This window comes from Cherax quadricarinatus, chromosome 6, assembly GCF_038502225.1.
Source record: "Cherax quadricarinatus isolate ZL_2023a chromosome 6, ASM3850222v1, whole genome shotgun sequence".
NCBI lineage: Eukaryota > Metazoa > Arthropoda > Malacostraca > Decapoda > Parastacidae > Cherax > Cherax quadricarinatus.
Window position 1 is genome coordinate 28,375,645 of NC_091297.1, and position 10,364 is coordinate 28,386,008.

Genomic DNA, 10,364 nt, shown 5'->3' on the forward strand with positions numbered 1-10,364 from the left:
TGCACACATGTGGTAATGCTTTATTTACAGCTAGCAAAGTCAGGGTATTTCTCCAGAATGGTCTGTAATATACCACTGTGGATAAAATACTTAGCCATTTCTTGAACACTTCTGAGTGAGTTGTTTCTAAATTCATTAATTTTATCGCACTCCAGTACATAATGACGCAGGGTGTGACAATAATCCATCTGGCAAAGTTTACATTTCGTTTGGTCTACATCTGGTGGTGGTGATTTAACCTGCCAAAGATACTTGTAACCCAGCCGGAGCCGGGCGGTAGTGACATCCAAGAGTCTGCTTATTTTGTTGGATGCACCATAGACATGTGGCTCCTCCTGCATGATAGAATGATGATAGATGGACTCACTGGTGTCAATCTCCCTGAGCCTTAAGTCCATAAAATTCAGCTGAAGTTCTTTTCGTATTATTGTTCTCAAACTACTACCTGACAAGCCAAGATTGTAATCTACTCCCTCTTTGAAAGCATACAGCTTAGCCAATTTATCAGTTCTATCATGCATCTGAAGACCAATGTGAGATGGAATCCACAGCATGTGCACTCTGACTCCACTGTCCACAATCCTACCATACCTGTGTCTGGCTTCTGACACAAGCATGCCACAATTTATGCTTAATGAGTTGAGAGCATTTATGGATGACAGAGAATCAGTTACAATTAAACTGTCAATCTTTGATACATAGATGCATTTCAGTGCAAGGAGTATGGCAAACAGTTCTGTCTGAAGGGTAGAGGCCCAATTATTGATGCGTGCTCCAATTTCTTTAAGAGAGCCATCACTCTGTACGACAACAGCAGCACTACCAGCTGCACCAGTGGATTGGTGAACAGAACCATCAACGTAAATAATTTGCGAGAGTGTGTGCTGTGTGACTAAGTTATCAATACAGCTTAAGGCCTCATGTTTGGCTTCAAGGCGAAGTTTTGGTTGTGATTTAAGAAGTAGTTTGGGGGGAAATGGAGGAATGGTAGTTTGGAATGGGGTAATATTCCATGGAGCGGAGAAGTGCCGCTGTTGCCTTACTTGACATAGATCATGTATCTGATTCATGCGGAGGTCGGTTCCAGTCTTTTCGATCCATCTGGAGGAGTGTTCACCAGTGCTGAGGAAAGTTTGGAGGGCTTCTGTGCAGGGGTTTGAATGAGCTTGCCTGAGCATATTAACCCCAATTAGGATATTTCTTTCAGTAACACGATCTCTGATGCTTGGAATATCAAGTTCTTTTTGCATATTTAAAATTTTGGCAGTACGAGGGCATCCTAGGATGATCCTCATTGCTTCGTTCTGCAGTTTTTCCAGCCCTCCAAGCTTCCAGTCAGACACAAGAGCAAGTAGTGGCGCAGCATAATCAACCAATGATCTAATATAAGCAAGATACATCATTTTCACAATTTTAACATTAGCACCATACCTGGGGTGAAGCCCTGCCACAACTCTAAGTGCTCTTAGTCGTTCTTTGTATTGGCGACAAAGTCTTGTTACAACAGGTCCAAGTAGTGGAACCTCAAAGCCTAGATACCTGTATCTGCTTACATATTCTAGAAGAGACCCATCATGCAATTGGATCTGACGAACTGTGCCTCTCTGTCGAGGAGGACGCCTATTGAGTATCTTTGTTTTATCAGTAGAGATTATCAACCCCAGGTCCTGACACGAGGCTAGTACATGATTAAGAATGTTTTGGGTGTTGGAGAATCCGGTGGTGTGAATCATTATATCATCAGCAAAACTAATCACATAATTATGGGGCTGACTAGGCATAGCATTAAGTAATGCATTAATTAGAATATTGAACAGTGTGGGACTGAGCACACCTCCCTGTGGGGTTCCTAATTCAAAGTCTTTAGTTACACTTCTATGTCCCTGGAACAACACAGACGATTTTCTGTTGGACAGGTAGCCTTTAATCCAGCGGAGAAGCCATCCTCCAACATCCATTCTGGCAAGTTCACTAATTATTACATGTCGGTTGGCTACATCGAAAGCGGATTTAAGGTCAAGGAAGGTAGTGTAGGAACTGTCAGTGTGCAGGGTGAGAAAGGTGGCTATGCAATGATGCACGCTCCTTCCATGCATGAAACCATGTAACCGGGGAGACAAAAATTGTTTGATTCTGTACATGAGACGATTAAGAATCATTCTCTCAAATGTTTTACACAAGCAGCTAGTAAGAGATATTGGGCGAAATGCATTTTGTTGATTGGGCTTAGGAATTGGAATGATGAGGCTGTTGGTCCAAGATTGAGGGAGCTCCCCAGTTACATAGCTCATGTTATATAATTCAAGTAATGGATTACCTGGTACTCGACACAGCAATCTGAGTATGTTGTAAGTAATACCATCCTCACCAGGCGACGTGGAGTTGCCCTTAGTTAGCGCTGCATCAAGTTCATAATTAGTGAAAGGAATGTTGCAATCATCTGCCTTACTGAGCATAAAGCAAACAAGTCTCTCCCTTGCATCATATTTATCATTTAATTTTGCCTGTGTGGTACTGGGAAGATTGTCATAGCTAGATGTAGCAGCCCAAGCACTGACTAACTCATTCGCCCTATGCAAGGGATGAGGGTGCGCGATCTGCCCAGTTCGTTTACCCTTAATTCTATTTATGTCCCTCCATGCCCGGCTAAGTGGGGTGTGAGCATTAAGACCGTTGACAAATTTTTCCCAGTCGGTTTGCCGCAGCTCTGTCATACGCTCTCTGGCAGCAGCAAGGGCAGTTTGGAAGAGCCTCAGCATTCCAGGGGTACGATGTTTTCTATAGGCTAGGCCTAGTCTGCGAGCAGTACGTTTCAGTGTACGAAGTTTAGAATCATTGTAATAAGTATGGTTTTTGAAGGAGGTATGATTATTACGGAAGTTTGTTGGGTTTAGAGTACCAAGAGGTTGCAGTGGCGGCTCTAAGTAGTTCTGAATACTGCTCACAAGATCATTGTTAAAGGTCTCTACAGAGGAACACTCATAGGAATTATACCAGTCAGTCACATGTGCAACAAAGTCATCATGCTGATCTGTGGGAACATTAAAACGTTTCCGTTTGAATATCCCACCAGGAAGGATAGTATTACCAATATCTAGAGAGGTTAGCCTAGGGAAATGATCAGACGCTATATCTGTTACAATGGAAGACTCACAACTGGCAGAAGTAAGGTTAAATGGAATAAGTCGTGGAGACCTCTATACCGAGGGAGGTGCTCTACTGCCTGCTCTACTGCCTGCTCTACTGCCTGCTCTACTCTACTCACCTCTGACGTAAGCTGCGTCAGGTAAGTAGTAACCAGAGGTGAGGTCATAAACGGTTGTTATCACTGATAAATAATGCATCAGCGCAAAATACATATATATACATAAAATGAAAAATGAATATTTAATGAAAATGAATATTTAATATTATAAACCTGATTTCCGTCGATTTAGCTAATAACGACGATAATGGCAATGTAATATTAGAAGGATGAACAAAACTGTAAGATAGTTAGAGAAATAGCATGTCAGCGTAACATATATATATATATATATATATATATATATATATATATATATATATATATATATATATATATATATATATATATATATATATATATATATATATATATATATATATATATATATATATATAACTATATATATATAAATATATATATATATATATATATATATATATATATATATATATATATATATATATATATATATATATATATATATATATATATATATATATATATGTATGTATGTATCTGTGTATATATGTATATAAGTATGGGTGTATGTTTGTATATTTCAATTATGGTTTACTTACTACAGTCTGAGTCTCGACCTTCGTGCTTAGTCACTAGCTGCTTGCGTCATCGAACTTCTCTAACATATTGCGTCATCGAACTTCTCTAACATATTGCGTCAGCGATCTTCTCTAACCTCTTAGGTCAGCGATCTTCTCTAACCTCTTAGGTCAGCGATCTTCTCTAACCTCTTACTTCAGCGATCTTCTCTAACCTCTTAGGTCAGCGATCTTCTCTAACCTCTTAGGTCAGCGATCTTCTCTAAGCTCTTAGGTCAGCGATCTTCTCTAACCTCTTAGGTCAGCGATCTTCTCTAACCTCTTAGGTCAGCGATCTTCTCTAAGCTCTTAGGTCAGCGATCTTCTCTAACCTCTTAGGTCAGCGATCTTCTCTAACCTCTTAGGTCAGCGATCTTCTCTAACCTCTTAGGTCAGCGATCTTCTCTAACCTCTTAGGTCAGCGATCTTCTCTAAGCTCTTAGGTTAGCGATCTTGTCTAACCTCTTAGGTCAGCGATCTTCTCTAAGCTCTTAGGTCAGCGATCTTCTCTAACCTCTTAGGTCAGCGATCTTCTCTAAGCTCTTAGGTCAGCGATCTTCTCTAATCTCTTACGTCAGCGATTTTCTCTAACCGCTTGCGTCAGCGATTTTCTCTAACCGCTTGCGTCAGCGATCTTCTGTAACCTCTTAGGTCAGCGATCTTCTCTAAGCTCTTAGGTCAGCGATCTTCTCTAAGCTCTTAGGTCAGCGATCTTCTCTAATCTCTTACGTCAGCGATCTTCTCTAAGCTCTTTCGTCAGTGATCTTCTCTAAGCTCTTGCGTCAGCGATCTTCTCTAAGCTCTTGCATCAGCGATCTTCTCTAAGCTCTTGCGTCAGCGATCTTCTCCAACCTCTTACATCAGCGCTCTACTCTAACCTCTTACATCAGCGATCTTCTCAAACCTCTTGCGACAGCGATCTTGTCTAAGCTCTTGCGTCAGCGATCTTCTCCAACCTCTTACATCAGCGATCGTCTCTAAGCTCTTGCGTCAGCGATCTTCTCTACGCTCTTACGTCTGCCATCTTTAACCTCTTGCGTCAGTGTCATAAGACAGATTGTCTGATAAGGTGACAATACAGAGCTGTCTTCATCCTAGTGTTCTTCTTTCTGGTGTTCATATTCCTTGTGTTCGTATTTCTGGTGTTCACCTTCCTTCTGTTCATCATCCTGGTGTTCATCTTCCTGGTGTTCGTCTTCCTGGTATTCGTCTTCCTTCTGTTCGTTTTCATGGTGTTCATCTTCCTGGTGTTCATCTTCCTTGTGTTCGTGTTTCTGGTGTTCATCTTCCTTCTGTTCATCATCCTGGTGTTCATCTTCCTGGTGTTCGTCTTCCTGGTATTCGTCTTCCTTCTGTTCGTTTTCATGGTGTTCATCTTCCTGGTGTTCATCTTCCTTGTGTTCATCTTCCTGGTGTTTATCTTCCTGTTGTTCATCTTCCTTCTGTTCATCATCCTGGTGTTCATCTTCCTGGTGTTTTTCTTCCTGGTGTTCGTCATCCTGGAGTTCATCTTACTTGTGTTCATCTTCCTGGTGTTCATCTTCCTGGTGTTCGTCTTCCTGGTCCTCATCTACCTTGTGTTCATCATCCTGGTGTTCATCTTCCTGTTGTTCATCTGCCTGGTGTTAGTCTTCTGGTGTTCATCTTCCTGGTGTTCATCTTCCTGGTGTTCATCTTCCTGGTGTTAGTCTTCCTGGTGTTCATCTTTCTGGTGTTCGTCTTACTGGTGTTCATCTTCTTGGTGTTAATCTTCCTGGTGTTAGTCTTCCTGGTGTTAATCTTACTGATGTTAGTCTTCCTGGTGTTCATCTTCCTGGTGTTCGACTTTCTGGTGTTCATCTTCCTGGTGTTCATCTTCCTGGTGTTCATCTTCCAGGTGTTCATCTTCCTGGTGTTAGTCTTCCTGGTGTTCATCTTCCTGGTTTTCGTCTTCCTGGTGTTCATCTTCCTGGTGTTCATCTTCCTGGTGTTCGTCTTACTGGTGTTCATCTTCTTGGTGTTAATCTTCCTGGTGTTAGTCTTCCTGGTGTTAATCTTACTGATGTCAGTCTTCCTGGTGTTCATCTTCCTGGTGTTAGTCTTCCTGGTGATCATCTTCCTGGTGTTCGTCTTTCTGGTGTTCATCTTCCTGGTGTTCATCTTCCTGGTGTTAGTCTTCCTGGTGATCATCTTCCTGGTGTTCGTCTTTCTGGTGTTCATCTTCCTGGTGTTCATCTTCCTGGTGTTCATCTTTCTGGTGTTCATCTTTCTTGTGTTAGTCTTTCTGGTGTTTATCTTCCTGGTGTTCATCATCCTGGTGTTCATCTTTCTGATGTTCATCATCCTGGTGCTATCTTCCTGGTTTTCATATTCCTGGTATTCGTCTTCCTGGTGTTAGTCTTCCTGGTGTTCATCTTCCTGTTGTTCATCTTCCAGGTGTTCATCTTCTTGGTGTTCATTTTCCTGGTGTTAATCTTCCTAGTGTTCATCTTCCTAGTGTTCATCATCTTGGTGTTCATTTTCATGGTGTTAGTCTTCCTGGTGTTAGTCTTCCTTGGGTTCATCTTCCTGGTGTTCATCTTCCTGGTGTTCATATTCCTGGTGTTAGTCTTCCTGGTTTTAGTTTTCCAGGTGTTCATCTTCCTGGTGTTAGTCTTCCTGGTGTTCATCTTCCTGGTGTTCATCTTCGTGGTGTTAGTCTTCCTGGTGTTCATCTTCCTGGTGTTCATCTTCCTTGTGTTCGTCTTCCTGGTGTTCATGTTCCTGGTGTTCATCTTCCTGGTGTTCATCTTCCTGGTGTTCATCATCCTTGTGTTCATCATTCGGGTGTTCATCTTCCTGGTGTTCGTCTTCCTGGTGTTCGTCTTCCCGGTATTCATCTTCCTGGTGTTCATCTTTCTGGTGTTCATCTTCCTGGTGTTCATCTTCCTTGTGTTCATCTTCCTTGAGTTCATCTTCCTAGTGCTCATCCTCCTTGTGTTCATCTTTCTTGTGTTCATCTTCCCGGTGTTCATCTTCCTAGTGTTTGTATTCCTGGTGTTCTTCTTTCTGATGTTCGTTTTCCTGATTTTCGTCTTCTTGATGTTCATCTTCCTGGTGTTCATCTTCCTGGTGTTCAGCTTCCTGGTGTTCAGCTTCCTGGTGTTCATCTTCCTGATGTTCATCTTCCTGGTGTTCATCTTCCTTGTTGTCATCTTCCTGATGTTCATCTTCCTTGTGTTCATCTTCCTGGTGTTCATCTTCCTGGTGTTCATCTTCCTGGAGTTCGTCTTCCTGGTGTTCATGTTCCTTGTGTTCGTCTTTCTGGTGTTCATCTTCCTGGTGTTCCTCTTCCTTTTGTTCGTTTTCCTGGTGTTCGTTTTCCTGGTGTTTATCTTCCTGGTGTTTATCTTCCTTGTGTTCATCTTCCTGGTGTTCGTCTTCCTGGTGTTCATCTTCCTTGTGTTCGTCTTCCTTTTATTAATTTTCCTGGTGTTCATCTTCCTTGTATTCGTCTTCCTGGTGTTCATCTTCCTGGTATTCATCTTCCTGGTGTTCATCTTCTTGGTGTTCATCTTCCTGGTGTTCGTATTCCTGGTGCTCATCTTCCTGGTGTTTATCTTCCTTTTGTTCATCTTCCTGTTGTTCATCTTCCTGGTGCTCATCTTCCCGGTGTTCATCTTCTTTGTGCTCATCTTCCTGGTGTTCGTTTTCCTGGTGTTCATCTTCCTGGTGCTCATCTTCCTGGTGTTCGTCTTCCTGCTGTTCATTTTCCTGGTGTTCATCTTCCTTGTGTTCATTTTCCTGGTGTTCATCTTCCTAGTGTTCGTCTTCCTGGTGTTTGTCTTCCTGGTGTTCGTCTTTTTGGCGTTCATCTTCCTCGTGTTCATCTTCCTGGTGTTCATCTTCCTTGTGTTCATCTTCCTGGTGTTCTTGTTCCTGGTGTTCGTCTTCCTGGTTTTCATCTTCCTGGTGTTCATCTTCCTGGTGTTCGTCTTCCTGGTGTTCATCTTCCTGGTGTTCATCTTCCTTGTGTTCATCTTCCTGGTGTTCATCTTCCTAGTGTTCATCCTCCTTGTGTTCATCTTCCTTGTGTTCATCTTCCTGGTGTTCATCTTCCTTGTGTTTGTATTCCTGGTGTTCATCTTCCTGGTGTTCATCTTCCTGGTGTTCATCTTCCTGGTGTTCATCCTCCTTGTGTTCATCTTCCTTGTGTTCATCTTCCTGGTGTTCATCTTCCTAGTGTTCATCTTCCTGGCGTTGGTCTTCCTGGTGTTCATCTCGCTTGTGTTCATCTTCCTTGTGTTCATTATCCTTGTGTTCATCTTCCTAGTGTTCATCCTCCTTGTGTTCATCTTCCTTGTGTTCATCTTCCTGGTGTTCATCTTCCTTGTGTTTGTATTCCTGGTGTTCTTCTTCCTGATGTTCGTTTTCCTGATTTTCGTCTTCTTGGTGTTTATCTTCCTGGTGTTCATCTTCCTGGTGTTCAGCTTCCTGGTGTTCGTCTTCCTGGTGTTCATATTCCTGGTGTTTATCTTCCTGGTGTTCATCTTCCTGGTGTTCATCTTTCTGGTGTTCATCTTCCTTGTGTTCATCTTCCTGCTGTTCATCTTCCTGCTGTTCATCTTCCTGGAGTTCGTCTTCCTGGTTTTCATCTTCCTGCTGTTCGTTTTCCTGGTGTTCATCTTCCTTGTGTTCCTCTTCCTTTTGTTCATCTTCCTGCTGTTCGTTTTCCTGGTGTTTATCTTCCTGGTGTTCATCTTCTTTGTGTTCATCTTCCTGGTGTTCGTCTTCGTGGTGTTCATCTTCCTTGTGTTCATCTTCCTTTTGTTCATTTTCCTGGTGTTCATCTTCTTTGCATTCGTCTTCCTGGTGTTCATCTTCCTGGTGTTCATCTTCCTTGTGTTCATCTTCCTGGTGTTCATCTTCCTGGTGTTCGTCTTCCTGGTGTTAATCTTCGTGGTGTTCCTCTTCCTTTTGTTCATCTTCCTGGTATTCGTTTTCCTGGTGTTTATCTTCCTGGTGTTCATCTTCCTTGTGTTCATCTTCCTGGTGTTCGTCTTCCTGGTGTTCATCTTCCTTGTGTTCATCTTCCTTTTGCTCATTTTCCTGGTGTTCATCTTCCTGGTGTTCGTCTTCCTGGTGTTCATCTTCCTGGTGTTCATCTTCCTGGTGTTCATCTTCCTGGTGTTCATCTTCCTGGTGTTCATCTTCCTGGTGTTCATCTTCCTGGTGTTCGTCTTCCTGGTGTTCATCTTCCTGGTGTTCATCTTCCTGGTGTTCATCTTCCTGGTGTTCATCTTCCTGGTGTTCATCTTCCTGGTGTTCGTCTTCCTGGTGTTCATCTTCCTGGCCTCGCTGGAAGGTGAGTTGTGAGACACTTAAGTGTTCTTCAACTTATCTTCAAGGTGCTCCACTCACTTCACTCCTCGCTGCCGGCGTCTGCAAGCATTGCTGTTTCATATGAAAGTCTTGTAGCGCAGTGGTAGCTCATTCCGCTAACAACCAAATGCACCCGGGATCGAACTATTGGCCAGGCTGGAGGTACAGGGAAGTCTCCAAACAAATATTGTTCTTGTTACCTATCAGTAAGTAGATAAATCATGAAATTGTAATGGCACGATTGTAAACAAACCACGGCACGGGTGAGAATTGAATTAACGGCATGTGAGTTGTAAAATTCCAGGCTAGCGCGTAAGTCACTGCGCCAGCAGGGTACATTAAGATTCAATCCCTACCCGTTCCCTGGTTTTTATAGTAAGCAGATAAATGGGAAAAGGTCGATTTATATGGTTGACATGCTTGGAGAGGATCTAACACCTCATGTCCCTGTTACCTTGCAGGAAATAGATGCTTAGGACTTAGCCAAGTGTTATGGGTCGTTTCTTGGGGAAGGATATGTCAAGGGCCCCAGTGGAAGAAAGCCACATTAGCTTTCTTTAGGGTTATCTTGGTTTATTAAATCTCTATGGCACTGATTAAATTATTCTTCTACTGCTGTTGCCTGTACTTTCACTAAGCAATAAAGACACAACTTGCTGCTTCGAAGTGTGTGTGAACATTGCTAGGCTAGGTGGAGAGCACAGGAGGGTACTCAGTGGACGTTCCCGAGGAAGTGAAGAAGAACGGTCAGGCAGGAGAGTATGACGTAAAATAGAGACGTGTGTGTAGTGCAGACGACCGTGTACTGTCCTATGAGTGCCAGGGCCAGAGGGAAGAGTTATGCGGCGCAGTAAAGATGATGCTAAAACTTACGTTAGAGAAGGAGAAGTTAGTTAATTGTGCTTCTCCTGTATTGTCCAGGCCCGGGTCTTGTCCAGTTGGAGACCCGGCAAGAGAGGTGATGGTGAGGTAAGGGGTTAAAGGACCGTTTGGTGAGGGAGGAGTTTACCTGGAGTTTACATGGAGAGAGTTCCGGGGGTCAACGCCCCCGCGGCCCGGTCTGTGACCAGGCCTCCTGGTGGATCAGAGCCTGATCAACCAGGCTGTTGCTGCTGGCTGCACGCAAACCAACGTACGAGCCACAACCCGGCTGATCCGGAACTGACTTTAGGTGCTTGTCC